Source organism: Lipotes vexillifer, unplaced genomic scaffold, assembly GCF_000442215.2.
Source record: "Lipotes vexillifer unplaced genomic scaffold, Lipotes_vexillifer_v1.1 scaffold451, whole genome shotgun sequence".
NCBI lineage: Eukaryota > Metazoa > Chordata > Mammalia > Artiodactyla > Lipotidae > Lipotes > Lipotes vexillifer.
In genome coordinates this window covers 1033324-1041164 of record NW_006795989.1, presented here as the reverse complement: position 1 = coordinate 1041164, position 7841 = coordinate 1033324, and positions in this window count along the sequence as shown.

Sequence of the window (7841 nt, the reverse complement as noted above, 5' to 3'; positions counted from 1 at the left end):
TTTGTAAAAAAAAAAAAAAAAAAAATGAGGCTTGTGTGATTTTCTAGTAGTCCTGAAAGACCTATATTCTAATCCCACTCTGCTGTCAATTTAAATAAGCTTAAAGCAGTCAACTACTTTACTTCAGTTCCTAATTTGTGAAGTGGTAATAATGATTTTATAGAATGATAAAATATAAAAATAAGACTTGAGGGTTTTAAAGCTCACTATGGGCTAAAATGTTATGTGGCACTTTAAGGAACAGACAAATGCACACACAATCCTGGGGTTACTCTGTCCTGGGCTTAGACCTGACCCGGAAATAATATTTTTACTATTAGGTGCCAGATTTCTGAATTTCTTCCAGTTTATCAGGACAGCAAAGTACACAGCTGTAAAAGCCAGGAGAAATGGTTGGGAGAAACCAGGGCTGTCCTATTTGGAAAAGTATAGTCAGAGACAGTAACCATCTTCAAATAGGGTAATGGCCACCAAGGAAGAGAGGCAGAGGTTATTCTGTGTAATTTACAAAGACAGCATTAGGATCAATTAGGGAGGCATTCTGAGCTTCCTAAAAGCAACTGCTTGCTATCACTCCACCCCTTCCTCCCTCCCTGCCATGTGCCAGGCACTGTGCAAAGTGTCAGCACATATGGAAATCAATTCCCTTGGTGAAATGTGAAAAACTCCCCGTCACTTGGAAATGTTCACACAGAGAGCAGAGATCACAGATCAGAGATGATGCAGAAAGATGCCAGCAGAAAGCAGCAAGGGGTTAAAACAAAAGATCTCTTTAGTACTAGAGATTCTCATCCTACAGTAAGAACCAACCTGATCATTATTTATTCATTTCCATCCACCTGAGACATAAGGGGAAGCTACAAGTTGCAAGGTGATTTACAAATACAGGCACCCCTAATCAAGTTCCTGAAAATGTTTTGGGTAGCCAGTTTATGGATAGTGCAAGCCTATATTCCATTATTTTAAATAGGAAAACAAAGACGTGTTGCTGTCCATCCAAAGATCCCAGCCAGTCCCCCCAAGTATCCATCTATCTATCTACCTATCTATGTATCTATCCATCTAAACAATCCAAATAAATGTGAACATAAAATAGTTAACACACCAATGACGCAACAAACTGAAGGAATACATCGGTGCGTATATTTACTCTATGAAGTAAGTTCAGTCTCGGCACCTACCCCCCAGTCATCTCCACGACGATCATTTATGAGCCCACTGTGAGCTGAGCAGGTGACATGCTAGGCACTGGGCTACAGTGACTGCTGAACCAGGCGAAGCCCCACTCTCAAGAACCTCACAATCTAGCGGAGGTGGACACCAACTAATGCTAAAGACCAGGAAGAAAATAAAATAGGGTAACGGTACTGGTTCTCTAGCTTTAGTGGGCATCAGAATCACCTGGAGGGCTGTTAAACACAGATTGCTGGGCCCTGACCCTATAAGTTCTGATTCTGCAGGTCTTGGGTGGGGCCCAGTTAGAAATTAGCATTTCTAACTGGGGACCACACTGAGCTGAAGATTCCAAGAGTGAGATGGACTTTGCCCACCCATGGGGATTCTGAAGAGAGAGCAAGGGGGTCACAGCTGAGGCATACAGGTGGCCTCTAGAAGTGAAGAATGGTCCTTAACTGACACTCAGCCAGGAAATGGCACCTCAGTCCTCCAATCCCAAAGACTGTACTGTGCCAATAGCTTGAATGGTCAAGGGGACAGATTCTCGCACAGAGCCGCCAAAAAGGAACACAGCCCTGCTGACACCTTGATGTGAGCCCAGTGAGGCCCGGGTCAGATTTCTGACAGATGGAACTGTAAGATTAATAAATTTGTGTTGTGTTAAGCCACTAGGTTTGTGGTGATTTGTTTCAACAGTAATAGAAAATGAATACACCAACCTCAGAACTGGTACGTGGCAGAGTAGCATTTAAACCCAGGTCTGAGCTCTTAACCACAGTTAAACTCTCTGCTGGGGAAACTTCTTGTGAATTCAGCTTCTGAAATAAATTGGTTAACACAGGCCACCAGAGAAGAGATTTTACAGCGGCAGCGTTGCCACAAGATTCACAGATGCCCAGGAGTATAGTTTCTGTTCCTGGGAGCCTGGAGCCTTAGAGGCTGATAAACTTTAAGGCTAGAAGTATTCTCAAAAATTAAACCCAACGTTCCTATTTTATAGGAAATTAATAGAGGCCCCAGGGGATGAAATTACCCGTTCCCAAGGCAACAGGTTAGTTGCAAAGACACACTGGGTGGATCTTGCTTCTATTTACCAGGGGCCAGTAACTTACAAGTAGCTTAACATTACCTGGAGGCCAGTAGTGTTAGTGGCTTGGGGCTTTGCCTCCTTATCACCTTGTACACACACAGCCAGGCAAGCTGAGAAGATCACTGATCTTACACAAAGATGACTCAGCTCAGAGAAGTCATTACATCAGCAAGTAGACAAACAGAAAGCCACCATCATAATGAACAGCCCCTCCTAGCTACTCTGAGGTGCCAGAGACAACCATCTCAGAACTCTCTAAACTACACAAATTGGAAGCTTCCTCAACAAGGAAGGGCCGTCCTTGCAATTTGTTCCAGGAACTCAAGTCTCTAGTTCTCCAAAGAGGGCGCTTGTCAGACAGCTTCGTCACGGCCCTGCCCTTTGAGATTGAACATGGAGAGCCAACTGTGTAGTGAAGATATTTCACGATATAGGGTGTAGTAGTAACATGTCCTCTGCTTTGGAAATTCTCAAGCATCTCTGGTCTTGGTTTTGTTTATGGCGTTTTTGCTCGTGAGGTTCTTCTGGAGCTGGCCCAGAATTTTTAATGCATTTCTTTTCAAGAGCTGGTACCTGCAGCCGTCAAAGCTGAATTCCATTAGACACCTGCTCTCCACACTCTAACATCCATTTTTATTTGGACTTTTACCTTACAAGCTACTCAGCATAATGAGGTGTTTTCCTTATAGTTTTCTGTTTGAAAATACAGAAGCCATAGTTTCACACATTTGGTCCGCAGCCAGGCACCTCCCTCAATTAACATTCTGAGCTGTATGTGCCTTCCTTAGAAAACTGGGAGTAAGCTGCCCACAACGGGGAACATGGGTGCTGAAACATTAACAGCCACATTTGTTCTCCACTTACCAGGTGCACACAGAGTCCTTTCCACGAATTATCTCATAATTGGTGAGATATTCGTGTCCTTATAACACCCTAAGAAGTAAGGCCTGTTATTTTAGCAATAAGAAAATAAGGTTAAATAGCATGCTCAGCATTACGCAGCCAGTAAGAGCAGAGCCAAGACTCAAACTGGTGCCAAGCCCAGGCCCTTGACCACACATGAACTTCATCACTTCTCTGCAAGCAAACCATGTCAAACTGTACTTATTTTAGGAGCATTCCAGAGCCATCATCACCGACAGATGAAGCTAGACAACGGAGAGCAAGGTGGTAGGAAAGAGCTGTTTCCCTGATCTGTGATTCTCAGAATTGTACACAAAGTAATCTTCGGATTATCTCGCCTGTATCTGAGGTCTCTCCCTCCTTTTCAAGAAATGTCTATCATCACAAGCAACCCTGATATGGTGTGGGCTATGTCTCTAGGTTTGTAAAACGTATGGGCTGATTTGTTTAGAATGAAATAGAATTATTGCAGTTGAGAGTGGTGGGCAGGTCTCAGCTGGAGCCCCCTGATGTCCTTAAAAAACTGGCCAAGTACAGGATTTTTAGAAGAATCAGCTGGCCACGGCAGGAGGCACTTTCAAAGTGGACATGAGGCATTATAGGAAGGAAGGAAAGCACTGGTCAAAAGGAAAACCGGAGGAAGCCTGGGCCAGAGCCTTCACTAGGTGGCAACCAGGCCAAATCGCTATTTCACAAAGACTCCGAGGGCACGGACGAGACCCGAGTTTCAGAAGTCACACAACTACTGCCAGGGTGAGTCTCAAACCCCAGCTCTTCTCCGTGTCAGTTCCGGGATAAGGGGTGAAGCCACCTACGTCAGAGGAGAAATGGAACGTTACCTGGTACATTTCCAGGATCCATGGAGAAAACCACTACTTAACGTTTCCTTAAAAGTCTGCCGTCAGACGCTATGAAGGGTGCGGCCCAAGCTGGCCCAAGCAAACTAAAATTGGACTTAAAATGTCTAAGTCACGGCCGCACCCTGCTGTTTAAAACTCAAAATTTAAACCTCCAGAGGAACAGAAGAATGTCCGTAACTTCCAGGTATGGCATTAACCTCCTTTCAAGGTGCGATGCGATTTCTTTTCCCTAAACTGCAAGAGCTCCCCTTCAGATTCAAATTTCGAAACAAATACTCCCAGGAGAATGGAGGGCAGGGCCCGCGGAATTGGGGGTGTTTTGGAAAGCGCGCCCGCTCCCCCCTTCTCGTTGGTCGTATACAAAGGAATCGCCAGGAGGCTGCGGGCCGCGGGCGGGGGGAAGGGCGCCGAATCTCGCCGTCCCTGGGCGCGGAGGCCGGCGCAGGGTGGGCACGGCCCTCTCGGACCCTCCAAACCCCCCAGTCCCGCGAAGGCAGGGGCCCGGGCCCAGCTGCCCGTGGGCGCATGCGCCGGCCCAAATCCCCGAGTGCCGGACTCGGAGCGCGGCTCCGCTCCCGTCCTGGCCGCCAGACCTCACCTTCCAGCCCCCGTCGTCCGCTTCTGCGCGGGTACGCCTGCTAGGGTCGTCCAGTCCCGTTTTATCGCCTCGGCTGGGGCGGGCTCCGCCTCCTCCCGCCGGCCCCACCCCGCCCAGACTCCGGCCTCGCCCTGCGCGCCGCAGTTTGCCAGCGAAGGTCACCCGACCCGGTGCAATTGCGGGCTCCAGGACCCGGTGCAGAAAAAGACCTGTGGTGCAGAAAAAGACCTGTGGCCAGGACTAGATTAAGACCTTTATGATAAAACACTGAAAACGGAAAGTTTATGATGTTCTTCCTCCGATTTGTTATCGAAAACAAAAACAATATGAAACTCCAACACTTATGAATTTTCCTCCTTTGTTGAAAAAATATGAAAATGTTTTTCAAAATGTTTGTATGCCCTTGCCAAGCTCCCAGTTGGCCTGGCTGTCGGGTTAGCCAGCCTGGCTGCAGCCTGAGGCTCCTTTCTGCTCCCGGGCTCTGGTAGCCTCCAAGTACCCTTCAGCCATAGTCACCTCTGTGACTTGTTTGGAACCGAGATGAAATTCTGCTGTGGGTTTTGTTTTTTTTTGGGGGGGGGGGAGGCGTGCCCTGCAGCTTGTGGGATCTTAGTTCCCCCGACCAGGAATGAAACCCACGCCCCCTGCAGTGGAAGCCGGGAGTCTTAACAGCTGGACCACCATGGAAGTCCCTAGAACGTTATTTTTAGGTGAAGATGTAATCTGAAGTTTCTGGTTATCACTTTGTCACTACCCACTGCAGAACCGGCTTAAAGAGCGCCATACAAGGGGGAGTGGGAAAGGCAGGCCAAAAGTACAGGTCTTTCTCCAAGAGATTGACCTCTGTTGGGGACTGTGAGACTCCTTGAGGATCAGGGTAAGAAGGTATTGCATCTCAGGACTGCTCATGTTGAATCGGGAGCGGAGGAACCCACGACCAAGTTCAAGCAGGGGAAATCATATGACAACTGATCATGACACGTGCCTTCTACCATGATCCTCTGATGGCTTTGGGATGTCAGGGAATGAATTTCATTTGGTGGTGCCTTAATCTTGGTTTTTCTCTATACAAACAGGATTCTCAAATCAGAAAGATTTGCTCTGTTATTTAAAGTGTGTCTGCTTAAATCAGCTAATACATGTGTTTCCTATGATAGCTTTACAAAGCTCTTCCACATGCATTTTCTATGCATCCTATAAGCTCTTCCCTCCTTTAAACTCTCTTGGGTTCTGAGATGCCACTCTCTCCTGGTTTTGCGTCCAGTTCCTTGACCTTTTGGTCTTGAGATACTTTTGTGTGTGTGTGTGTGTGTGTGTGTGTGTGTGTGTTTTTGCGGCCCGCGGGCCTCTCACTGTTGTGACCTCTCCCGTTGCAGAGCACAGGCTCCGGACGCGCAGGCTCAGCGGCCATGGCTCACGGGCCCAGCCACTCCGCGGCATGTGGGATCCTCCCGGACCGGGGCACGACCCCGCGTCCCCTGCATCGGCAGGCGGACTCCCAACCACTGCGCCACCAGGGAAGCCCTCGGTCTTGATATTCTTTTCCATTGCCCCCTCATAATGTGGTGTTGCCAGGGTTGGACTGAGAACCATGGCTGTATGTTTTCCCTGGGAGACTATAGTGCACATACTGTTTTACCTTGGGAATACAGTTGGCCCTCCATATCTGTAGGTTCGGCCAACCAGCTGCAGAATATGCAGTTACCAAGGGCTGGCTGTATGACACCATTTTATGTAAGGGACTTCAGCATGTTTTGGTATCTGTGGAGGTCCTGGAATAAATCCCCTGCAGATACCGAGGGATGACTGTATGTATGTTTGCAGATGATTTGCAAATCTTTATTCTCCAGTCCCAACCACTCCCTGGATCTTCATATTCATATCCAACCGATTACTGGACAACTCCATTTGTATGTCCCACAGACACCTTGAACTCAAAATGTGTCCAAACGTTCCACTGCTTTTCCTGCAATTTTTTTTCATAAATGAAGCCCGGTACCTGGAATCAACTTCTGTTTCTTCCACGCCCACACATGCAGTCACCAACTCCTGCCTATTTTATCATTTAGCTACTTCAATTTCATCCTCTCTTCACTCTGCTCCTACTGATACTGCCCTAATTCATGCCTGTAGCATGTCTTACTTGGGCCATTACAATTCCTTCATACCAGGTTTACAGGCAGCCCATGTTAATACCTGCATCTCTTGCCCCTTCTCTACTTTTCCTCCTGCTGGAGACCTGGCTGGTTTACCTCTCTCCAGCCTTATGATTGACTTTTTACTTTCCATTTAATTTTTCCCTTTTCTCATCATCCTTCCTGGAATACAATATGATTGCAGTTGCTATTTTGCAGTCATGAGGTGACCTTAAAGATTAAAGTCTGCTACGAATGGTAGAACAGGAAGATGGAAGGAACCTAGAATGTTGACATCATTGGGCCACCTTATCAGTCCTGAGCTAGTTACTTTCTACTTTTCACAAGAGAAAAAAAAAAAACCCTAAGCTATTTAAGCTCTGGTTTATTTACATATCTGCCTCATCCTGATATATCAAGCTTCAGACAAATGAGTAAAAGATAAGTGGTGTTCTGAATGGACCTAGGAGCCAGAAATGGGCTTCGCTCCACCAAAAGCATAGTCTGATCAACTGTTAGATCCCTTTTCTGTGTGAATACACATTCTTGCCAATGAAATAAAACACCTGAGGTTGTTATCAACTAATCAATCACACCTTGGTATGAAATAGAGACCATTCATTCAACATACTAAGAGAATGAATTCTGATGGAAGGATAAGCAAGCCTGAAGCATTCTGAGGAGCAAGGATTGGATGGGGTGGCAGGGAGATTTGGGACATCATGAGTACTCTGGGAATTGAGAGAAGAGAGGCCATTCTGAAAAAAGAAAGATGCAAAGAATGGCAAGGTATCCTGGCTCCAGCTTTAACTTCCAACGTTAACTAGTTTTAATTAAGTCACTACTTTACTGGGGAAGTTTATTTTTCAAAAAACCAGTGGGTTGATTAGAAAAAAAAAAAAAAAAGATAGGCATAATAGATTTGGGAGCCTATTTAAAAAGAAATAAGCAGGAAAAACTACTTACTCCACTTCAGAACATTTTGACATGTGCCAGTATGAAAGACTAAGTTTGCCTTCACGGTCCCTGATGGCAGCTGCTTAATCCTGTATATACCTCCCTCTTCCTACAGTTTTCCC